This window comes from Miscanthus floridulus, chromosome 4 (genome assembly GCF_019320115.1).
Source record: "Miscanthus floridulus cultivar M001 chromosome 4, ASM1932011v1, whole genome shotgun sequence".
In the NCBI taxonomy this organism is placed as follows: Eukaryota; Viridiplantae; Streptophyta; class Magnoliopsida; order Poales; family Poaceae; genus Miscanthus; species Miscanthus floridulus.
The window spans coordinates 14,099,389-14,125,662 of record NC_089583.1 but is presented as its reverse complement, the minus strand read 5'-3'; positions in this window follow the sequence as shown (position 1 = coordinate 14,125,662).

The following is a 26,274-nucleotide window of genomic DNA, read 5'->3' as shown; positions in this document are numbered from 1 at the left end:
CGTTGACGTGATCGTAGCGAGACGTAGATTATTTTCACAAACATTTTATCTTGTTTTCTATACTGTTGGTGTACTGTTCTAATTATAGGAATGTTTGCTTTGCATGAATGCCTTTGGAATGTTGTATGTTGCCGTGTTGGTCGCGTTCAGATGGTGAGGAGAACGTTGGGGACCAAGAATTCTTCGACGACCAGCAGGACCAGCAAGAGTTTGTGAACCAAGGCAAGTATAGCATGGGCCTACCTTGATGTCCTATTCACTTTAATCAATTACTCATGTGCATGTGTCTAATTTTGATAACCCTAAGGACATTCTAGACATTTGATGACTTATTCCCTTGACTCCTATGGGTTAATTGCATATGGGTAGATTGCTAGTGCTCTAATTGAACATGATCTACATGATGATGAATGATTCTATGGAACTAAAAGTACAACATGATTTATAACAACTGTTCCATAGGGCGAAGGTGCAAATGACTATTGATCATGTTGGTCCCGGCCCTCCATAAGGACTTATCTGTCGGCAAAAGCTGGGACTGATAGTGCAACCGGGAGAGTCATATGGCTCTGACTTTAGCTCAGTAATAGAACTTTTTCTAGCTAGTTAGAGGTTACCTTTATGGCGCAAAAGGGGCTTGCCACATTGGATATAGGGCTACCTCTGTTCCTATGTGTATAGCCACGATGGATATGTGCCATAGGAAAGGGGGGGTTCCTACATCTGCCTGCCAAGGAAACCTAGCGGCCCTAACTTGTTAGAGAAACCTATGAAATGGCTTCATAGTGTACCTTGCCCGCTCACCTTGGCATTGACATGGGAGTAATTAACCTGGGCATATGGGAATCACGACTCACGGTGAATGTGCACCACCTCTGCAGAGGGTAATAAACTGTTATAACAGCCGTGCTCATGGTCACGAGCGGCCCGGAAAACTCACAGAATAACTGGTTACTTGTTGATGATCATTTAAGTTGTTCTATGATGATATATGATACATTTGACCTTGATATCTGTTCATATGGGAATAAATGGGAGCTTAAGCATAATTTGATGATACCTAAGAATAAAAGCTTGACTTACTAAAAATGCTAACTGCAGTAAACCAGTGTCAACCTTTTTAAGCTTCATAACCCCATGTTAACTTGTTAAGTACGGGATGTACTTATGCTTGTTTATTTTCTTTATTTGGATAAAAATCCTAGATGGGTAACAGATGACAACGGGTATGAGGAATTCCCTGAGGATTTTTAGGCTTGTGGTCAACCAGTTGACCTTCCCTGTGATGAAGCCCACGATAGAGTTATCTTTTTATTTTCCACTGTGTGATGTAAGACTAAGTTATATTATGGATCTGATGTAAGGACACCGTGATGATACTTTATGTAATTTGTCAGCTTGTGTGTGTGATGGATCCCTAGGCACACACGAGTTTGTGCATTCAATTTTATCCTTAAAATTGGGTGTGACAACTTGAAACTACATCGGAATTTGATTTGGATCATGTTTTAAAATCTGGTTTGAATTAAGAAAGGAAAATAGAAAGATATTTGGAAAAAGAAAACTCCATACTCATTTTCCCTCTTGGCCCAGCCAACCTATATTTTTTCGTGGCCCATCTTCTCTTCTTCCCACTCCTTTCTCATTTTTCCTGGGCCCAGCTCCCTTCTTCTTTGGCCTAGCTACGTGCAAGCCTGCTTCCTTCCTCGCATCGGCCCATCTCCCGCGCCCGCTCCTTCGCGGCGGCCCAGCACGCAGGCCGGCCCTGGCCATAGCCACACTCACGCCCGTATTCCCCTTCCTCTCTCTGGCCGACATACCGGCCTTGCTCCCTCTGACGCTGATGGGTGGGCCTGACCTGTCAGCGCCGCCTCCTTCCTCTAGCCTTGTCCAGAGCGGACTCTGCCCCAACTCGGAAGTCCACCGCCACGCTGATTTCCCCCGATTTGGGCGTGCGTCCCACGCGAAGTGCCTTATAAAATGGAGCCCAGGTGCCATGCGCTGCCCTATCCCCTTTTCCCATCTACGCATTACCGCCTTGCCCTAGCTAGCTCTGTCGCTCGTTTTGGATCTCAACGAGTAGAGCACGTCCACATGCTGTAGCTGTGACCATCATCGGAAGCCTCTCCATTGACCCGAACAAGTTCCCGAGCATCTCTTGGTGGTAGTGTATCTCCCCGCTCCGTTTTATTGTTTCCCCTTGTTTTCTGGGCTGCTCACCCCGTCGCCGAACTTAGCAAGAAGTCGTCGTCCGCCTCGCCAAGCCACACGCTGCCTCCATCCTCTCCACACCGCCGAGGATCGCTGAGGTAAGTTCTCCGTGCCTCACTCTCTCGGCTCATGCCCTTCTCGTTGTAAACCACGCCCCGAATCACTGTTCCAGCGAAGCTCCATCGCCGGCCATGGCTTCCACCATGCCGGTCTTACTGTTTCGGCCGGCCAAGCGCCCTTTCTCTCCCTTGCTTCTATTCTCAGCCGTCCAAAATAGATCCGATGGTCGAGATTGCATGATACCCTTTCGCCTGGTATAATTTCTAAAGAGTCCCTGGAGTTTTTGAATATAGAACTCGCGGTCCTAAGCGAAATCTCTGGTTACGTTTTCTTCTTTGGAAAGCGTAGTTTCGTCGGTTTAGATCCAAAATACGTTTTCACTTATTTACAGATTTGCCACTGATTTTGTTTTAGCCACAACTTCTCCGTTTTAACTCCGATTTGATCCGTTCAACTTGCGTTAGGTTTGAAATTTCATAATCTACATGTTCATACTACTGTTAGGTATGTTTTCAGCTTTTAAAATTCATGGTTAGATTTAATCTATTATTTTATTAAAGGAAATCTTGTTTATTTCATATCTTCTGCGTTTTAACTCCGTTTTAGTCCATTCAAGTTGTGTTATATTCATAGCAACGAGATCTACGTGTTAGTAATAGTGGTTATCATGTCACTAATTTTGGAATTTCATGGTTTAAACTCTAATTTGAATAATAATGCAATTGGGTTTTATAAATAAAATATGACATGTTTTACTTTAGTTTTATAATTCAAATCTAAATTCGATTTAATTCAATTTATATAAGCTTTTATATAGTTAAAATAAATGAAGCTTATAGTTTTCTTTTTCCGCGTATAAAGAAAATCTCTTGGTAATCGTTTCTTTTCAACCGTAGCTTCGATTAGTGTGCTTTTCGAGTCTGTGTGTTCGTAGCGAGACGTAGATTCGTTTTACAAACTTTTCATCTTGATTTTATGTTTGGTGTACTATTATATTTTAGATCTATTGTTTGCTTCATGTATGATTATATGGATGCTTGCGTGGTGCTTTATGATTAAGTCCAGTCGGTGAGATTTACGTGGTGATCAAGAAGAAGAAGAAGAACGTTGAAGATCAAAGCTTACCGAAGGATCGGTGTTTTAAGGCAAGTATAGCATGGGACCATCCTTGTTGTCCTATACACCTTTAATCGTTTAATTCATACTGCATGTGTCTACCTTGACTGCCACTAAGTATTTCCTAGTACTTTGTACCTTATGCCTTGATGCCTATGGGGTATTGCATTGGGTAGTATGATGCTAGTGCTCAACTACAACCATGATCTTGTAACTTGACTAATGGTATATGCAATAAACACTAAAAGATGTTTTTAGCAACATGGAACAAGGGGGCTAGAGCATTGGGCTATTTTATGGTGCTCTAGATTCCTCTCCCTAAGGACTTATCTGTAAGTGATCATCTAGGACTTACAGTATAGCTGTGAGGGCTATATGGCTCTGGCTTTAGCTCAGTATGAGGACCTTTTCTAGCTTATTAGAGGTTACCTTTATTGGCATAAGAATGGCTTGATGAATCGGGTATAGGACAGCCTCTATCCCCTTGCGTATAGGCTACGTATCATTGTGCCATCGGGAAGGGGGTTCCTACATCTGTTTGCCGAGGGAATCTAATGGTCCTAACTTGTTAGACGAACCTTTGAAAGGCTTCATAGTGAACTCTGCCGACCTTCCTTCGAAGTGGGTCAAGAGATTAGCTACTTCAGGCGAAAGGGTAAATCATGAGTCACAGTGAAAGTGTACAACCTCTGCAGAGTGTAAAACTGGCATATCAGCCATGCTCACGGTCACGAGCGGCCTTGGAACCCTTACGGGATAGATGATCACTAATGGTTAATGATGATGAACATGGATGATAATGATGATGAATATGCTCATTAATGATTACTGTTTATGCTATTCATTATTCATGTTTACCTGATCATGTGTTTATGGGCTTGTGATAAACTTGTTGCTACTTAATTGCTAAAATCATGACTCATTAAAAGCTAATCGCAGTTCAACCAGTGTTAGCCTTTTGAGCCTCATGAACCCCATGTTATATTTGTTGAGTACGACATATACTTACGCTTGCTTTATATTTTTCAAATATCTGGATGAAAATCCCGGATGGGTACCAGATTGCTAGAGTTTGAAGGAATTAGGCTTGTAATCAACCAGTCAACCAGTCAGTTGTCCCTGTGGAATTGGAGTCTTCATCCGAAGATCGGAGTTGTCTTTCCGCTGTTTGTCATCTAAGGTTATATTCTTTATACTAAGTACATTATATATTGAGCATTGTCTATTGATATTACCCTTATTTGTAGTTATATGTGAGATTTGACTTCCTGGACTCACATATGGTATGTATCTGATTTTGTTCTTAAAACCAGGTGTTACACATAGCGTTATACTTCATAGTTATATAGATGAGTAATCTATGAAAAATATTATGGGGTTATTTTAAATTATCTTTCCCGATGGCCGAGGTAGATAGGTACAAATTTAGAGGGTTATTTTAATTTTCTTTTATAATGACAAACCTAGTTCATTTAGACATAAATTAAAGGGTCGCACCTAATTCTATTTCAATTGATAAACGATAAAGATAGCAAGATAGACATCGAACAAATGGAGTCCTTGTTCCGCATAGCTTAGACCGTCGAACCTCTTGTATTAGTAGTCCGGCACATGTGTATCTTATTTTGTAGGTTTCATTGATTGTATATAATGTTTTATTGAAAGATTAACCTTCTACCGGTTCTTCAATTTGATTAAAAGATAAACCAACAGTAAACGTCATGGACACCGCCGATATTATTTCATTGGTATATTAACCAACCAACGTGAATGATAGATTAACCTTCTTCTAATTGATTCTTTCATTAAAAGATTAACCATCATTAGTGAACGTCTTGTGTTAAAAGAAAATTAGTGAACCTCATGGACACGGTAGTCCATATCAGATAATATATTTTATTAACCAACGGGCTGCCAAGATTTTTCCCGTGCGGATGAAGTATTTTTTTTGGGCAAAGAGATTTTAGGCTATTTCCTACCTATAATGGCGGAGGTGACTATTTCTCTAAAAATAAAATAGATTTAATGGATATAGATAGTTAGATTCTTCCGATTAATGGTCATATATTTTCTAATTAATGTGAGAATTTCTAGTATTTATTTTTTTATTGCGTCTGGTAAGAATTAACGTAGAGCCTCTGATTAATAATAATAAGATAAGATGTGGAGCCATCAAAAGAAGTAACTAAATAGTAATAGTAACATGTTGTAAATATAGTATCATCAGAACTACCATGAGAAGTATTTTTTTATAATGTGTATTAATTTGAGGCTCCTTTTAATTTGGAGCCCCATGTTTAATCCATGGTGTGCTAGAGAAAATAATCCTTATAAATTCTTATAAGTATTCAGAAGATAGTACCATTCAACTCATATCATCATTTACTACTACAATAGCCATAGGTCTAACATATTTCTAAAATCTTCTACCATTATATACAAAAAAGAACTCAAAATTTCTAGGCGCACACGCTTGTTCATAATCAACATTTTATTACTAAAAAAGGTGGATCTAGATACTCCAATATCTGCTTTTAAATTGCCTGCCTATGCATTTATGCAAAAAAGCTAGCTTAAAGATTACAAATACCTACTTCAAACCTACTGTCGGGTATCGATATTAGGGATACCCAAAGCAAGGGAGTTAGCGCCCACGCTGACTCCCCCGGATGGCTCGAGATGTATTAAAAGGTCTTGTTCGACCCCAAGGTCGTCTCGCCCGACCCCTTGGATGCGGGCTCCCTCTGGCCCGACCCCAAGGATGCTAGTTCTGTCTCGCACAAGGCCGCGGGCTCCATCTGGCCTGACCTTGAGGCCGTGGGCTCCGTCTGGCCCGACCCCAAGGACGCAGGCTCTGTCTCGCCCAACCTCGAGGCCACTGACTCCTTCTTGCCCGACCCCTTGGGTGCGAGCTCCGTCTCGCCCGACCCCAAGGGCATGGGCTCCGTCTCACCTAACCCCAAGGACGTGGGTTCTGTCTCGCCCAAGGACGTGGGTTCTGTCTCGCTTGACCTCGAGGCCGTGGGCTCCGTCTTGTCTGATGGGGACCCATACCGCCGCCAACCACTCCAGATCCAAGCGTATGGGCCTAGGTCAAAACTCTGATGCCTGGGAAGAGGCTGGCACGCCTCGATGTAACCCATAGCCATGATGGGCCATACCTGAGGATTCACATCAAGAATAGTGTCGGGCGTGCCGGTGCTGTTCTGCCTAATCCTCGTATGGATGCTGACAGGCGCAACAGTTCACCACGACATCCACCGAGACAGAGTGGAATGCCATGACCGGCAGATGATGCCTGCGCATGGCGCTAGTGACGAACAGGGCCACGACATGGAGCCATCCTTGTTGACATATACAGGATCGGTGAGACCCGCATGAAGGAGAAGAAGGACCCGGCGACCCTTGAAGTCTTCTTCTCTCTCTCGTTCTTCTCCTTTTCCTTCTCTGTAACCCGCGCTTTCCCTTCACCTATAAAAGGGGAAGCAGGGCACCCCATGAAAGGGGGATCCAAAGGGGAGATCTAAACACAAGAGCATGACACGAGCACACAGATGAGCGTAAAGCGAGCTCTCAGCACCCGTTCACTCCTTCGACCAGAGACTTGAGATCATCTCCCTCTCTCACCTGTTTGTAACCCCTACTGCAAACCAAGTGCCGATAACACGAGCAGCAGCGAACTGGATATAGGGACGTTCCACCCGAACTAGTATAAACCCTTGTGTCCTCTGAGCACACCATCCGAGCAAGACGCGCAAATACAGATTTACTCGTCGGTGGTCCCAAAACATCGACAGTTGGAGCGCCAGATAGGGGTTTTTTGCGCATCTCGACGTCCACATCAGGCCTCAGATGGATAGTCATGGTGTCAGCTAGGTGTCGGGCATGCACGTGCGCTTTGAGAACCTGGACTTCATCATTACGATGGAGGGAGAGTTGGCGCATGTTCCCACCGCCATCCAGCCTCTCCACTCCACCGGCCTCGACGCAATCATCGAGGTGCTTGAGGAGCTATAGCTGCACGCACTGGAGGCCTGTGCCCCTAGGAGCGACTAGCTCCTCGGCTTTAATTACGAGAGGCTAGAGCACCAGCTCAGCGGCTTCCTTGGACCCCAACCGTCCTGGGAGGACCAGCGCTGCCTTACCTTCTCGTTCGGCAATGTCATGATGTAGCTTGCTAGAGGAGAGTCGCCCTCCCTGGAATACCTCGTCCAGACCGCCCCGACAGCGCTCCCGTTCGGTCTGCACAACGCCACAGAGGCCATTGGTCACCTGGTGGCACAGCGCACGCCACCATTCCCTACAAACGACGAGTTCGTGGGGATGACCGAATACGTCATGGAATCTTTCCATGACCTTCTCGCGGGAGAATCGGAGTCACCCTCCGACTCTGACTCCAGCATGGGGAGCCATCACCCCTCGCGAGAATGTTTCATGGCAGGCACACCTGAGGGATACATCGAAAGCATCCATGAGGGAGGGGCTACCCCAATAGACGACCTCGATGACGAGGTCGAGGGGTATGTAGGGCCCCACCTTGCCTGTGGGTAGAGCAACTGAGGGCATGGCACTAAGAGCTCAAAGAAGCATGACTCTAGCTCGAGCAGGAACACACGGATCTCGAGCGAGAGATCAAGTGCCACGGAGATGGTGGGCGTGCGCGCGTCGTGGCCGACAATGTGAACCAGAGGATCATTGAGGATGACGAAGCCCTCCCACACTTCACCCAGGCAAGCCAGAACATCACTACCGTGATGGCCTTGCTTCGGGGGCTTCTAGAGCCCACAACACCTGAGGATGATCGGGCCCATCACGAGATTCGCATGCTACTCGAGCGTGCGGCGGCGCAGCAGGCCGAGAGCTTGCTGTCCTAATGATGCGAGCTCAATGCCAGCCAGCGCGTGCCCTCAGAGCAACCCGACAGGGACGTGTCAGTCCACCAGGCATAGCGAGGCGGTAGGCCGTGCATCGTGGCTCTGGTGCATGAGCTTCTCGGCCTCCACCATGACACATGCAACACCCTGGATGCCCGCAGGCATGCCCGCATTGATGAGATAGAGGAGGCTAGCCACGGCTAACACCCTCGTTGTGGTGGACACGACGATAGTGGCGAGGACCAAAGCCTAAGCCCCGACTTGCCAGGACCTCAGGCCTTTAGTCGACACATCCTCAACGTTGTCTTCCCACCGTGGTACCGACCGCCGACCAACATCCCAAAATACTCCGAGGAAACAAACCCTGGTCTGTGGCTCGAGGATTATCGGCTTGCTTGCCAAGCCGGTGGAGCGGATAGTGATAATTTCATTATCCACAACCTTCCATTGTTCCTGGCCGATTCAACGTGAACATGGTTGGAACACCATCCGCCCAACCGAATCCAAAGTTGGGCGGACCTAAAAGAGATCTTCATGGGAAACTTCCAAGGCACATATGCGCGCCCTGGGAACCCATGGGATCTCAAAAATGCCCAACAAAAGTTCAGGGAAACTCTTCGTGGGTACATCCAGCGCTTCTCCCGGTAGTGCAACGAGTTGCCCAACATCGTTGACACCGATGTTATAGGAGCTTTCCTGTCTAGGACCACCTACAAGTCCCTAGTTCACAAGCTAGGACATAAGGGTCCATGAACCACCAAGGAGCTCCTCGACATTGCCACCAGCCACGCCTCGGGCGAGGAGGCGGTCGGGGTGATTTTTGATAGCCCTAAGGGCAAGGCAAAGCGGGACAAGGATGCTAGCGAAGGCGCCTCCACCCGTCCCAACAAGAAGAAGAACAAGAAACAGCGTGAGGGCTCGCTCATGGCCACTGTCGACCACAAAGGGGTTGGAAGCCCCCCAAGGATACCTAGACCACTTCGAGAAGCTGCTCGAAGGGCCATGCCTGAACCATGCGTTCCCATCAAGCATCTATAGATGGACTGTGTCCTCATGAAGCGGTTCTTGTCTGGAGGCTCCAACAAGGGGGAGCATAGGAAGGAGCCCAAGCTGACTACAGATGACGCTAAGGGGAAGGACGATGGATTTTCGACGCTGGATGGCTGCCTCATAATTTTTGGAGGGTCGGTGGCCTATGACTCCAAGCGCCACTAGAAGGTTGCACACCGTGAGGTCTATATGGCCGAGCCGACTGTGCCTTCCTTCCTCTGATGGTCAAAGTCCACCATAACCTTGGATCGGACAGACCACCCGAAAAGCATCCCATAGCCGGGGAGATACCTACTCGTGGTCGACCCAATCATCAGCATGAAGTGGCTCACCAAGGTGCTAATGAATGGAGACAGCGGCCTCAACATCATGTACGCTGAAATGCTCAACGCCATGGGCATTGACCGATCGCACATCCAATTGACCAGGGCGCCATTCCACGGCATCATGCCTGGAAAGTAGGCCATGCCACTTGGGTAGATCGATCTACCCGTCACCTTCATGAATCTAACCAATTATAGGATGGAGACCCTTACCTTCAAGGTGGTCAGGTTCCACAGGACCTACCACGCCATCGTGGGACGTCCATGCTATGCGAAGTTCATATCCGTCCCCAACTACACCTATCTGAAGTTGAAGATGCTGGGTCCATGCAGTGTCATCACCATCGGCACCTCCTTCTAGTGTGCCTATGAGTGCAAGGGCGAGTGCTGCGAACATGCCACGGCAATTGTCGCCTCGAAAGAGCTTGCGGTCATCAGAAAGGAGGTCGTCGAAGAAGCACTCGACCCCAAGTGATCGGCCAGGTTTTTCTAGCCTATAGAGGGTGCCAAGGAGGTCCTCATAGACCTCAGCTGCTCTGAGGGCAAAGTGGTGCGCATCGGCACCACGCTTTCCTCCAAATAGGAAAGCGTACTCGCCGACTTCCTCCGTGCCAATAGAAACATCTTTGCATGGAGACCCTCAGACATGCCAGGCATTCTAAGAGAAGTCGCCGAGCATGCCTTGAAGATCAAGCCAGGCTCCAAGCTGGTGAAGCAGCACCTGCGTCGCTTTGACAAGGAGAAATGTAGGGCCATCGACAAGGAGATTGTGATGCTTTTGGCGGCTGGGTTCATCAAGGAAGTATACCACCCCAAGTGGTTAGCCAATCCTATTCTTGTATGAAAAAGAGTTGGAAATGGAGAATGTGTGTTGACTACATGGGTCTCAACAAAGCGTGTCTAAAGGATCCATTTCCTTTTCCATGCATAGACCAAGTAGTCGACTCGACCTCAGGGTGCGAAACCATCTACTTCCTTGATGCGTACTCTGGATACCATCAAATCATGATGAAAGAGTCCGACCAGCTCGCAACATCTTTCATCACCCCATTCAAATCATTCTGCTACATCATAATGCCATTTGGCCTAAAGAACGCAGGGGCTACATACCAACGCTGCATGCTCAAGTGTTTTGGTGACCTCATTAGGCAGACTATCGAGGCGTACATCGACGACATCATGGTCAAGTCCAAACGGGCTGACTAGGCCATAACCAACCTAGAGCAGACCTTCGCCAAACTCCGCGCAAATGGTATCAAACTCAACCCCAAGAAGTGTGTTTTTGGGGTCCCAAGGGGTTTGTTGCTGGGTTTTATCATCTCTAAGCATGGCATTGAAGCCAACACGGGGAAGATCTCGCCCATCGTGAGGATGAGCCCAATCCAGAACATAAAGGGGGTACAACAAGTTACATGGTGCCTTGTCGCACTCAATCGCTTTATCTCAGGCTTGGTGAATGAGGTCTCCACCTCTATCGGCTTTTGAAGAAGGCCGGCCGCTTTGAAATAATGCCTGAGGCCTAGGATGCACTTAACAAGGTCAAGCGGCTCTTGATAAAGGCCCTGATCCTAGTCCCTCCATTCGACGGAGAGCTGCTTCTGCTCTACATTGCAGCCACCATGCAAGTGGTTAGCGTCACCCTCATGGTAGAGCGAGAAGAAGAGGGACACACCCTCAAAGTGCAACGTCCCATGTACTTCATTAGCGAGGTCTTGTCCAATTCCAAGATTCGCTACCCCTAAATCTAGAAACTCCTGTATGCCATCCTTATCGCCAAGAGGAAGTTCACTACTTCGAGTCACATCTGGTGACGGTCTTGATGTCCTTCCCTCTTGGCGAGGTCATCCAAAACTGGGATGCCTTAGGAAGAATCACGAAGTGGGCACTCGAGCTGATGGGTCAAGGCATTTCATATGCCCCTTGGACGACCATCAAGTCCCAAGTGCTGGCTGATTTTGTTGTAGAGTGGACCGATATCCAAATGCCGCTAGCAGTTGTCGACCAAGAGTACTGGATGATGTACTTCGATGGATCGTAGATGAAGAAAGGTGCCAGCATGGGGCTGGTCTTTGTTTCCCCCCCTTGAGGTACGCATGAGGTACATGGTTCACATCCATTTCCCCTCCTCCAACAATGTGGCTAAGTATGAGGCACTCATCAACGACCTATGCATCGCCATCGATTTGGGTATCTGATGGCTTGACGTCCAGGGCGACTCCTAGTTGGTCATTGACCAAGTCATGAAGGAATCAAGATGCCACAATGCCAAGATGTCTACATATTACTGAGAAGTCTGCAGCTAGAGGACAAGTTCAATGGTCTTGAGCTCAATCACATCCCGAGACGTCTTAATGAGGCAGCCGACACACTGGTGAAAATGGTGTTCGGCCGGGAGCCGGTGTCGATGGGTGTCTTCGCCAGTAGTCAGTATAAGCCCTCGGTCCGCTATGAGGAGCCAGAATAGACCGGTGACGGGCCACCTACCCTAGGCTCAGGGGCTAACCAGCTAGCGACTCCATCCGACCCCAAAGTCAGGGAGCTTGATGAGGATCCAGTGATAGAGCCCGACCCTCTGGCCGACTATAGGACACCTTACCTTGGCTACCTCCTCTGTCAGGCGCTACCGATGGACAAAATGGAGGCTCGGCAGCTCGCGCATTGCGCCAAGGCCTTTGTCATTATTGAGGGCGAGCTCTATAGGTGAAGCCACACTAGGATCCTATAGCACTACATCCCCATTGAACAAGGGAAGCAGTTGCTGAGTGATATCCATAGTGGTGCCTATGGGCACCATGCCACACCTAGGACCCTGGTCCGACAAGTCTTCTACTAGCCGACCATAGTAGCTGATGCTGAACAGATTGTACACACTTGTAAAGGGTGTCAATACTACGCTCGGTAGGCCCACCTGCTAGGCCAAGCACTCTAAATGATCCCCATCACGTGACCGTTCATGGTCTGGGGGCTCGATCTGGTTGGACCTCTCAAGAGGGCGCCTCGGGGCTATATGTACTTGCTTGTCATCGTAGACAAGTTTACAAAGTGGATAGAGGCTCGACCGATCTTTGTGATCAAGTTCGAGCAAGCCGTGTTGTTCTTCCTTGACACCGTCCATCACTTTGGAGCCCCAAACTCCATTATCACAGACAACGACACACAGTTCACTGAGAAAAAGTTCCTCTGATTCTGCGATGAATACCACATCTACGTCGATTGGGCCTCCATGGCACACCACCGCATGAATGGGCAGGTCGAGCACGCGAACAACATGGTCCTACAAGGCATCAAGCCTAGGATCTTCAACCAGTTGAACAAGTTTGGCATACGATGGAACATAGAGCTTCCTACGGTGCTCTAGAGCCTGAGGATGACCCCTAGCCAAACACTGGCTATACGCCATTCTTCATGGTCTATGGTTCCAAGGCTATCCTCCCGACCGACCTCAATTATGGAGCGCTGAGGGTCAGGGCATACGATGAATAGGGAGATGAGACATCCCCCGAGGATGCCATGGACTAGCTAGATGAAGTGTGTGATGTTGCCCTCCTCTGCTCGGCCATGTACCAGCAAGCATTGCGCTAGTACCATAGCCGTCGAGTGCGGGGTCGGGCCTTCAACATCAGGGACCTAGTGCTCCACCTCGTCTAGAGCAACAAGAACCACCACAAACTCTCTCCACGGTGGGAGGGACCGTACATCATTGCGGAGGTGCTCTGACTAGGCACCTATAACCCAAAGACCATCGATGGCAAAGTCTTCGTCAACTCCTAGAACATCGAATAGCTACGTCGCTTTTACCCTTAATCTACGCACGCTTTCTCTTATCGGTTTCGCTATCGACTCCTCGATCTTTAGTGACACCCGACCCCAGCAACGACAATGGGTCAGGCCTCACTCGGGGGCTGATAAGAGCATATCTATCCGGTAGACATTCTCTATGCCTGAACCTTTCTCATGTTAAGATCTAGAAGCAAGGGTTGCGGAAACAAACATTGAGTAAAACTGGTTGGACCGCAAGAAACCTATGCCCCAGCGGCTATGGCATTTTTGCTCACCAGCATGATTAGAGTTTTTTGCCCGCACCCTGAGCTTTTTAGCCTTAACTACGGAAAGAGTCAGAATGCATTAAAGAGTATATCTATTCGGAAGACATTCTCTATGCCCGACCCTTTCTCACGTTAAGATCTAAAAGCAAGGGTTGTGGAAATGAATGCTGAGTAAAGCTGGTCAGACTGCAAGAAACCTATGCCCCAATGGCTATGATGTTTTTGCTCACCAGCATGATCAGTGTTTTTTTCACCCGCACCCCGAGCTTTACAACCTTAACGATGGAAAGGGTCGGAAAGCATTAACCTTTTTATACAAAATAGGGAGAAGAGCTAAAAATCTATTTGTCCATAACAAAATTTAAGAGCTTGTCCACTTATTACAAGTTCGCCGCCTAGCTTATCGACCTAACTAATTTCTTGGGGGGTTGATCTCATCCTTTATCTCGGCAGGTAAGTCCTGTGCTAGAGGGACCACCTCCTTCTTGATGTCGTCCAGCTCAGTGTTGGTGTAGACAGGCATGAGAACCATCACAGGTAAGGAGGGATATAGAGCTAAAAATGCTCCTACGGCCCAGGAGTTCAAAGGCTGGCCCAGGAGTTCAAAGGCTGGCCCTCTGACGGGTTCACAGCCACTCTAGGACGCCCTTAGAGTGAGGGGTGGAAAGGGATGGGCCAACTAGCGGCCAGTACCCGGGCACACAAGCGCCATAGGCATTCTAGCCCACATTTGAGTCTTGGTCGGTTCCTAGTCCATGGTTTTTCCTCAAAGAAAGTCAATGAGCCCTTGGGACCGGTCGAACAGACTCAAGAACTATATGGATTGGCCACTAAGAATCTAGAGTCAGTCACCAGCTGACCCATGTCGGACCCCCATGAACGGGAAGCTAGGGCCCCACTCGGGCTAGCCCATTAACAGCTCACCAAGCACCATGTTTCGTCCATCGAGGAAAAATGTGGTATGACTCAGCCCCTCCATTTTATAGAAGAAAACGCTTGAGGGGTGACGATCACAAAGACGAGCTGACCCCTCGACCAGACCCCTACAACATGCGGGGGCTCGAGGGAAGTTGGACTTGCAAGGAGACTGAATGCGCAGTCATAGGACGATGGCTTGGATCCTAGGGAGGGGTACGTACTAAAACTAAGAAAAACATTTCTAAAACAAAAAATGCTTTCTCTTACTAGTTTGGCTATCATCTCCTCGATCTTTAGACCTCAGCAATGGCAAGGGGTCGAGCCTCACTCGCGGGCCGATAAGGGTATATATATCCGTTCTAAAATAGTCACTGTGCCCGACCCTTTCTCACGTTAAAAACCTAGAGGCAAGGTTTGTGGAAACGAACGCTGAGTAAACCTGGTCGGACTGCAAGAAACCTACGCCCCAGCGGCTACGGCACTCTTGCTTACCAGCAAATTTGTTCTATAGTTTTTTTGCCCACACCTCGAGCTCTATAGTCTTAACAACAAATTTGTTTGAACGAAACAAAAGAACAAGCTTGTTTAAACAAAACAAAAGCGTTGGAACTTGTCCGCTTATTACAAATGCGCCACTCGACCTATCTGACTAAACTAACCCCTCGAGGGGATGATTTCATCTTCTAGCTTGGCATAAAGGTCATGCACTAGGGGGCCACCTCCTTCTCAATGTTGTCTAGCTCGGCATTAGTATAGATGGACGTGAAGCCTTGGCACATCGTCGCCAGATCAATCTTCTCGTAATGAGAATGGACGATCTCGAACGATCGTTGAACACCAAAGGAAAGCATGCCCCATGCCATATCACGTGCCCGGTCCATGTTCCGAGTGACATGAACTGCGAGCGAGCTTGTCTCCTGCTCTGGGGCTAGCTTGAGCTCCTCGCAGACTAGCTGGACGGCGACACATAGGTTGTCGTGTTCATCGCTCTCCTTCTAGAGCGTCTCCTTCACCTCGCTGAGCTTCTTCTCTAGGCCACGGCTCTTCACCACCTCTGCCCCAAGCTTGTCATTGAGACCTGCCCAAGTTGTGTACCGACCATGTCAAAAGGCTTACCACAGATTCTAGGGAGAAAGACAATAAGGGAAACCGAAGACTTATCATTCACATCCGCCTAAAGCTTGCCCGCCTCATCGTGCTACCGGATCACCTATGCCTCCAGGCATCGGACCTCTTCTTAGCGCTGACCAACCTCCATGGTGAGCCCGGTGAACATGCCCTTAGCTACAACCTTTAGGTACCTCTCCCCCTAGAGCTCATTCTTGAGGTGGCCGATCCACTGCTGAGCGTCGGCACGCTCCTAGCGAGCCAGGTCAATCAATGTGCGGAGCTCCTCTATGGCCCAGAGCAAATCATCCTGCTCCTTCCATAGCTGCTCAGCCTCGATGGCGTCCATGCACACCCTCTCGATCAGGGTCATGAGCTTCTCCTCGGCCTCACGGGTGTCGTCACGATTGTTCTTCTCCCTAACTCGAAGGTTGGCCACCTCCCGAGTGGTAGGGGCAATCTTAGCCACTTCATGACGGGGCCTGCCCTATCTGCACATCTGCAAAGGATGCCACAGGTGTGCCCCCTTTCATCCGCCCTACCACGGACACAATGACCTGCACGTACGATGGCTCTGGCCATGCTGCCACTGCCGGTGACATCGAGGACATGACTGCCACGCCACACCCACCATGGGTGCCTCGGGAGCGCTCTCCTCCGCCTTCTCTCCCTTGGATGCAGCCACCGGCTGTGCCTCCCTGGTCGACATCGTGGCCACCTCGACACCACTTATGCTCACCACTAGTGGGGCACCAGCCGGCTCCTGGCGTGTTTACTGGAGGAGGATATTTTTTGGAGCAAGCCATAGGAGAGTTACACGTCCTACGACGCAGCAAGGGACATAGCAGTGAGTTCACGACAAAAATTCATTAAGACAAAAGGATGAAAAAACTCTTGACTCACCCTGATGCCATCATGCGAGGACGTTTTGGGGCTGGCTTGATTGACTTCGACTGCTCCACATCGGCATGTTGCTGCTTTGAGCCCTCCCTTGGCTCGGAGGGCTTGGATGAATCAGAACAACCGCCTCCCGCCAACCCTAGAGGCACCGTCGATAGCTCAGACAAAGTAGGGCGACCTATTTCTAACGGCTTTAGGGCCACCATAGATGGTCTGGATGGAGCAGGACGATCTGATTCCACCAGCTCTAGGGCCACCATCAAAGGCCTAGACAAGGTGAGGTGACCTAATTCCACCGGTTCCAAGGCCGCCGTCGAAGGTTCGAACAGGGCGGGGCGGTTTGATTCTACCGGCTCCGAGGGCATGTCCTCCTCCTCCTAACTCATGGCATGCCGTAGAAAGGGTCCCACCTATGGCAAAGGTGGGTCCTCATCCTCAGCGGCCTGATCATCCCATGGGATGGGCGACCTGGAGCCGTCATCCTCCTCCTCCTCCTCTTCTTCTTCTTCTCCTCTTCTCCCGACGGACCTTGACACCGCTTCCTTCGTTGTAGCTTCGCTAGCTACTTCGACCACCATTTCTTCTCCTCATCGTCCTTCTTCTTCTTCCTTTATTTGTCCACAGCATGGTTTGCTGCCCTCATGACCGCATCATGGGATGAAGCCCACCAGCAGCTCGATGAAGCTCGCGTCCGATAGCATCATGGGATGCCCTTGGATCAGGAACATGGAGTCAGCCTCCCTAGTGGCCTCCTTGATGCGCTGTGCGACCTCACTGTCACAGAGCAGCCCCTAAGCGAGCGTTGTCCCAACGAGCTATGCATCGGGTGTCATCCCGTATAGTGGGAGGACACGCACCATCAATGGCGCCACCCTCCTTGCATGATACCCCCTGATGACGCTAGCCCCACGGAGGCCGTGGGTCTTCAGGAATGCAATGGCCTCAAGGATGTCATGCATCCTCTTCTTCTCCTTGATGGGTGGCCCCCATGGCCATGATGGCAGTACCTCTTTGACCAGGCGCCCAGAGAAGACCGGCAAGGGAGTAGCTGGGTCATCCTTCAGGTAGAACCAATGCGAGTGCCAAACCTTGTTGGATCTAGAGAGCTGGCAGGGCATGTACTCGGCCACCTGCTGCCCCCGGAGGTCAATGCCCACGTATCCCATCGGCACCAAGGTCTCCCAACCTCTCTCCTTCTTCTTGATCAAGGAGATGGAGAAGAAATATCTCCACAACTAGAAGTGGGGCTTGATCCCCAGACCCCGGAAGAATGGGTGGGGAGGAACCATGAGTTCACGCTCATGGAAGGGCATAAAGGAGACTACGTAGCCATTGAGCGATGTCGACGCATCCTCACAACCGGTCACAAGCCACTCCGCCGCATTGGTCCTCCCGTAGAGAAGACCATGCTTGATGAGGCCCTCCATTCATGCATGATTAACATTGGAGCAGTACCATAAATCCATGGAGGATGGAGGTGGCTACGGAGAAGCAAAGGCGGCGATGGACAAGCAGAAGCTACACATCTAGGGCTCTAGCGGCGGATTAGCAAGCACGGTAGATTCGAACAGTGGTGGCGAAGAAATAGAGAAGGTAAGGCTGCGGTTTTGGTGTGCAAAAACATGAAAGGGGAGGCCACTATTTATAGGACGGAGTGGGGTGAGAAGGCAAACCATCTGCCGAGGTTCACGCACCCACTGCGCCATGTCATATCACCTCCCTCCGAAGATTGTGCGCACGCTATCTCTAGCCATGCTCTCGAAGGACATGCTGGAAGACGGTTTGCCTGGTTGATGGGCCAAGAACTGTCGTAGGTAAGGAGGGATATAGAGCTGAAAATGCTCCTATGGCCCATTCAGGACCAGAACTTCAAAGGCTGGCCCACCGATGGGTTCATAGCCACTCTGAGGCACCCTTAGAGCAAGGGGTGGGAAGGGATGGGCCCACTAGCGGCCAGCACCCGAGCGCACAAGTGTTGCAGGCATCCCAGCCCATGTTTGAGTCTTGGTCGGTTCCCAGTCCATGGTTTTCCCTCAAAGAAAGGCAATGAGCCCTTGGGACCGGCCGAACAGACCCAAGAACTATATGGATTGACCACCAAGAGTCTAGAGTCGGTCACCAGCTAACCCATGCTAGACCCCCATGAATGGGAAGCCAGGGCCCTCCTCAGACTAGCCCATTAACAGCTCACCGAGCACCATGTTTCGTCCATCGAGGAAAAACGTGGCATGGCTCAGCCCCTCCGTTTTATCAAAAAACGCTTGAGGGATGATGATCACAAAGATGAGCCGACCCTCTACCGGACCCCTGCTGTGCATGGGGGCTTGAGGGAAGTTGGACTCGCAAGGAGACCGAACATGTGGTCGTAGTACAATGATGGACCGATCGGATCCTAGGGGACCAGAATTAAGAAAAATGTTTATGACCTCCCAAATCCTATGGTTACATGCCCCCAAGAAGCCCGATAGCAACAAAAGGGAACCGCCATCCTACCAGGACATGCCGTGGGCTACAAAAAGAAGGTCAAGGCCCTTAGAGTCCTCCTGTCTAGAAAAGCCTCCAAAGGAGTATTCTACACCTTCGCTGGCTTGGGGGCTACTGTTGGGAATCGATATTAGGGACACCCAAAGCAAGGGAGTAAGCACCCACGATGGCTCCCCCGGATGGCTCGACACATATTAAAAGGTCTCGCCCGACCCCAAGGTTGTCTCGCCTGACCCCTTAGGTGCGGGCACCGTCTTTCCCGGCCCCAAGGATGTGGGTTCTGTCTCGCCCAAGGCCGTGTGAAAGGATCAAGATGCCCAAGACGGGGGGTGAATTGGGATAATTCTAAATTCTTAGCAATAATTAAGTCCTACACTTAGCCCACTTCACCCCTTATGCCTAGAATGTGATTCTATTGTTCTACCGCAAAAAAGTTTGACACCCTAAGTTCCAATCCTACTCTAGCATGGCAATTCTAGGAATGTAAAGACATGAAATGAATTGCTCAAATGTAAATGCTTAAAGTAAAGAGAGGGAAAGGAATGCGATGATGTTTTGCTGAGGTATCGAAGAGTCGCCACTCCCCACTAGTCCTCATTGGAGCACCTGCATAAGGGTGTAGCTCCCCCTTGATCCGCGCAAGGATCAAGTGCTCTCTATGGGCTGATTCTTTGACACTCCATTGCGGTGAATCACCCACAACTGCTCACAACTTGAGTTGGGTCATCCACAAGCTCCGCTGGATGATCACCGAACTCCCAATCACCACTGAGTCGTCTAGGTGATGGCGATCACCAAGAGTAACAAGCACAAACTCTCACTTGACCACAACAAGACTAATGAGAAGGGTGGATGCACACTTGCTACTCTCCTTGCACTAATGAGGCGTTAAACTTGGATTCTCAAATCTCAATCACCTCACTAGGCTCTTGCTCTCCTTTGCATTCTCAACGGTGTTTCTCAGCTGAACAAATGGGCAAGAGACCTCCCTTGGACTAGTGGAGTAAGTATTTATACCCCCTCATTCAAAACATAACGTTTGGAGGCTGAGTCATCACTCTGTGGGGTGACCGGATGCTCTGGTCAGGGTGACCGGATGCTCCAGTCAGTTATCCCTGCCACTGTGTTAGAAAGAGCCATTAACAGCGTTCGGTCAGCACTGACCGAACTCTGACCAGCGTCTGGTCAGCACTGACCGGACGTGTCTGGTCAAGAAAAACGCTCTCTAGAACCTTACCGATGTTGACCGGACGCTGGCACCCAGAGTCCAGTCACTTCGCTGTTCAGCGTTCAGTGAGTTACTGGATCCTGACCAACATCCGGTCAGCACTGACCAGACGCGTCTGATCAGGAAATTCACTCTCCGGAGTTGACCGGACTTAGGCACCCAGCGTCTAGTCACTTTTCACTTAGCGTCCGATCGCAACCAGATGACTCCAGTTGATCAAATGAACTGACCGAACTCTCACTTCAGCGTCCTGTCACAACCAAACTAGTGTCTACTCATTCATTTGACCCTCCATTCACTTCCAACTCGAAATCCTTTATGAATGAAGTTTACTCCAATTGATCTTAGGGCTACTCCTGAGCTACCTAGTGCTAGATTTGACAAGTGTGCACCACACCTAACCCACTAGACTCACCTAGGTCAAGCTGCTAGTCCATACCCCCATAATAGTATGGCCAAAGGAAAAACAAGGTCCTAAACTACTCTAAGTGTCTCTTCAACACTAAAAGACACTTAGAACTAGTCCATCCTTAACCTTGTCGTCCATCCTTTGAAAACCGAAATGATTTCCATCGATAGGGGCATGACAACCATGATTTCTCAATCAATTGCCATTACCATGACCTAACTTAAATTGGCTCTACAAAACACATGTTAGTCATAGTAATCTCATGTCGTCATTAATCACCAAAACCCAACTAGGGGCCTAGATGCTTTCAATCTCCCCCTTTTTGGTGATTGATGACAACACAACCTCGAGTATGTAAAAGAGATGAGTGAGGTCTTCAACATGCTTGGTTCATATAAGCTTTTGAGAATAAGAGCAAAGGAGTTAGACATGCTTATATGACCCAAGCCAACATGGTGTACTCAATAGATATGAATTAAGCAAGAGTACATGAAGTAAAGCTCATTTGAATCGGAGTAAAATGCGGAAGCAAAGAAAATGAGCATAATCAAGTGACATGACATATATTTAAGTATCAATGTAGAGAGCACACATGTCACAAGTCTCACCATCACAAGTATGTAATGCAATACATGAAGGTAAACGTGAATGCATAATGTATCACACATAAAGAACCAAAAGAAATGAATCATATGCTCCCCTTAGATGTACCACTCCCCCTAGATCTAACATACTCAATCCCTCTCCCCCTTTGGCATCAAGCACCAAAACCTAAGGGTTAGATGATGGGACAGGAGCAATCGAGTCGGGCGCTGAGGTATGGTGAGAAATCTAGAACTAAGCAGCAGCATCCTCTGACCCTAAGCTCTGAGCGGTCTGACCCTCTATCGCTGGAAGTGAAGGTGAAGTGGTCTAGGTCTACTCAGTAATCGGCACGGTCTATGACTCTAGAAGTATCACTATAGGAAGTGGAGCCACATCTGTCGCTGTCACTATTGCTGAAAGAACTGAAGTAACTAACTCGGATGATGCAACAGACGACAGGATTGTCTCAGTAGTCCTAGTAATAGGAGCAGTTATGGTAGGAATGGGGACTCACAACTCTGGTGGTGTAGGCTGCCTTGTAAGCTCACTGAATGTAGCACCAAGACTCCTGGAGACTAGGGTGTTAGTCACTAGCACTGATGAACTCTGAGGTGGAGTGAAGCTCGTAACAATAGGAGTGAAGTGAGGACCCTGAGCTATCACTGGTGAGGCAAAACACTAGGACACCTACTCTGTAGGTGAAGCAAACTGGGTAGCTGGTGGTCCCTAACTCTAAAGCCCACTAGGCTATACAGCTGGAGTCACTGAAGTGGTGGCAGGCTGGCCGATCTGAGGTGTAGACTACTAAGGAGCAATAGAAGAGAATACGTGCTGCATGAAGCCAAGTAACTGCTGCTGGATCATGAGCTACTGCTGCTGCATGGCCTACTGCTACCTCTAGAACTTATCCTATCGAGCCTAAACCTGAGCAAGTGCAGCTACGGTCTCCTATGCCTAGCGTGCCTGGTCCTACCTCATCCGGTCTGCAGTGGCTATGGTGGAGCTGAGCTAGAGCCACTGGCCTCTCTGTCGTGTGGTTAAGGAGGCATCTGAGGAATAGGCTGATAGTCATCATCAGAGCTGTTACTAGGGTCGCTCTCGACCACACTCTCCTGCTGAGCATCTAGCTGCTCCTCCTCTATCGCTGTAATGCCCCTGATGAACTCATCTTGCTAGGCTGCTATCTCTAGGACCTTTGGGCGATGGCTTGGCTAACAAGGTGTCCTCACACTACTATGGCGTAGCATTTGAGCTATGTTATATGGAGTAAACTCAGTAGTAGCACATGTGTACTCAGCCATCATCTTTGGGGACTTCTGTGTAACTGCCTTTCGAATCAAGAAGGTGATCTAGTGAGCATAAGGCAGCTGTTGGTGACCTCTGAAACCCTCTGCAAGTGTGTCCTCCATCTCTGAAAGTGTGACATCCCAAATATCAAATATAGTCTAAGACACTAGAGAATTCACTAACCGCAACTAGATGCGAGTCAATCCCTCGTGGTAACCCATCCTCAGGAGCAGAGTCCTCCTCATAACAGCATCAAGAAGCCAAGCTGTAGGTGTAAGATCACGTGGTATCCTGCTCAACCCGTCGCCAAATGGCTCTGTGAAGCATGGTCAGACAAGATCTGTGGGTGGCACAATTCTGCCATGAGGGCATCTCAGAGGCTCTGTCTAACCATAGCAAATCTCATGAAGGCGAATGGGTGACTCTGGAATCCTGAGAATCTCTCTGACCCTCGAGCTCTAGAGCCTATAGTCACGACCTCTGAATGCAAAGTGTATGAATCTGTGCCTCAGGTCAATCCAAAGAGAAGAGTAGAACTCACAGACCCATGATGGAACATAGCGGCTAGTCCATCCAAGAAGATCTATCAACCCTAGCAAATATGAGAGGTGAGGATGGATCTACTCGCCTGTAGCTGCAACAAGTGACTCTATGGAGCAGACTCTCTGGGATCTAAAAGCAACTCCACTATTCAGATAGGCCTTATAGAAATCCTCTTGTAGTACTATATAGAAGTGCTCTGAAGCACGCTCATCCTGCCTCAGTAGAAACCAGTCCTCAAACTGCATGAAGCAGAGCTGTTGCACCTGTTTGGCTATGGCTGCCCTCAAGTCAAGGTGAACTACCAGAGCCAGACCCTATGGTCTGGGAGGTGGACGAGAGCCCCTCCTCTATGTCTCAGGGCTCGATGAAACCTGAGTGCATGTACGACCAGAGGCGTCAAAGCTATGGCTGTGCTGCCTACTCTGTCTCCTTAGTCTGCTCTGTCTACTGAGTACCCTCTATCTGCTCTGTTGGCTGTGTCTGTTGTTCTGTCTCCCCCTGAGGTTGACTCTCCTCTAAAGCGACACGTCATCCTCCAATCATGACAGTCCCAGCTAGACTACCATGATGACTCTCAGCCCTCTCGATGGTGGCCCTCTAAGTTGGTGATAGCTGATTGGCAATACGAACACCACTCCTAGCTCCACATCTCTCCGCTCGCTCAATGGCGGCTACCACTGCTGCTGCTCTCTCTGTCTCCACATCAACGAGCTTCCACTTCTTTGTTGTGGTCTTTTTTGCCTTCCCTTTTCTTGAGCAGTCAGGTGAGGCAGAGGCCTTGGATCCTCATCACCGAGACCACCTCTGGCATTCTTGACTCATGCCATTGCTGGAGCTAAAAAGAATTACTGCCACGGACAATAACCAACTGCTAGCTAACACTCACGAGGCTTGGCCTTGATCCGTACTTGCAGGCTTGGCCCTAAGTTAACTGACCACTGCCAAAACAACCTTAAGAACAATGACTCGCTGCACGATGGAATAGATAGGATATATAAATAATCACAATATTCATCTAGAGGTGCGAAACCCTAAGAAGCAAGCAGTAGATACGAAATTGAAATTGATGGCTTGCTACCTGATGAACCAGCGACCAACGAGCAAAGAAGACGATCATGGGGCACCACTAGAATACGCCTAGGGTTAGGGTTTGGCACGAAGTGGTGAGACGGCCGAGCAATGCATTGTAGGCGCGTTGGATGGCGACTAGGGCAATCGGCGGCATAGGCATGGAGTGCGACGACAGGGGCCACAGTGGCGTGGGCAGGCGGAGTAGAGTAGCGTGGTGACGTGGGTGTTGGGCATGGGAGCGTAGAGCGGGCGCAGCGGCGGAGGCGCGGCAAGGGCATGGGCACGCGGAGCGAGTGCGACGACGGAGGCGTGGCTAGGGCAAGGGCGTTGGTGCGGCTGTGTGGCAGCGTGACGCAGGCGATGGCATGGGCATGGTGGCTCGGTGGCTGTGGGATTAGGGCAACTAGCGACGCGGCGTACGGAGATTATATGGTGGCCCCCTGTGTTGGATAAGAAAAAGGAAACAGAAAGAGAGTTTGAGATCCACACGATTCCAACTGACCAGACGCACCGGTCGCAATGACCGAATGCTACCACACAGAGTCTGGTCTACAACAGAGAGGTCAAAAACCCCTCAAGTCGCGACCAGACACGTGCAATTGTCCTTGACCGAACGTAGCCAGAGTCCGGTCGACCCTGAGTACGTCTTCTTCGATTGACCGGACGCAGGTACACCTTCACACCAGACGTAGGATGAGCATTGTTTCAGCGTCTGGTCACTCCTGTGCTGCTTCTGTTCACCTCCTGTGAACTAACCGGACGTTGGAAACAGAGTCTGGTGCAGCGTTCAATCGCCCTTTTTTAGCGAATCTTCAATGTTCCTTCGCGCTGCCTGTTCCCAATTATGTCCCAACTTCAATAGGACCCAAATAAACACCAATTGGGACTGATGTGAGTGACCTCTCTCAAACCCTCAAAATTTTCAAAATATTTTGTCTTAGACTATAATTCTTTTTAAGAAAATAGGCAATAAAAGGGTAATCGAAAGGAAATGACAAAGCAACACATATGCATATGCAATGCAATACTTGAAAGTAATTCTAGTTGCTTGTCAAGTTTGATCCAAGGTTAAGCTTCTTCACACGCTTTTCGGTGGTTATCTTAACCATGTTAGACAAGCCCTAAGTGCATTACCAAAAATTAAACATGTTGTATATTACAATGCAATGCAAGGGACAACACAAGCTTATTTTTTAGTAAAGTTACTAAAATCATGCACATTGAGCTCATTCCTCAATCGACAAAATGTAGCCTCATCTAGCGGTTTAGTGAAGATATCCGCCAATTGATCCTCGGTCCTTACACCTTCTAGTGATATATCATTTTTAGCAACATGATCTCTAAGAAAGTGATGTCGAATATCTATGTGCTTGGTACGAGAGTGTTGAACCGGATTATTAGCAAGCTTTATCCCGGTCTCATTGTCACATAAAAGAGGTACCTTTTCTAGAACTACACCATAGTCTAGCAAAGTTTGCTTCATGTAAAGTATTTGTGCACAACAAGCACCCGCGGCAATATATTCCACTTCGGCGGTGGACAAAGCCACACTATTTTGCTTCTTGGAGGACCAAGACACTAGTGATCTAGCAAGCAAATGGCACCCTTTGGATGTGCTTTTTCTATCAATTTTGCAACCGGCATAATCCAAATCGGAATAGCTAACTAGTTGAAATCTAGCTCCTTTGGGATACCAAAGACCAATGCTTGGTGTGTGCTTAAGGTACCTAAGGATTCTTTTAATGGCAACCAAATGAGCTTCCTTAGGGTTAGCTTGAAATCTAGCACACATACACACACTAAACATGATTTGGGGCCTAGATGCGGTCAAATATAACAAGCTACCAATCATAGAGTGGTAGAGAGTATGATCAACCATTTTACCTCCCTCATCTGGGTCGAGATGTCTATTAGATGGCATTGGTGTCTTGATTCGCTTATATTCATCCATATTAAACCTCTTGAGAAGGTCCTTGGTATACTTTTCTTGAGACATGAAAATCCCTTCTCTCATTTGCTTGACTTGAAAACCAAGAAAGAATGTAACCTCTCCAATCATAGA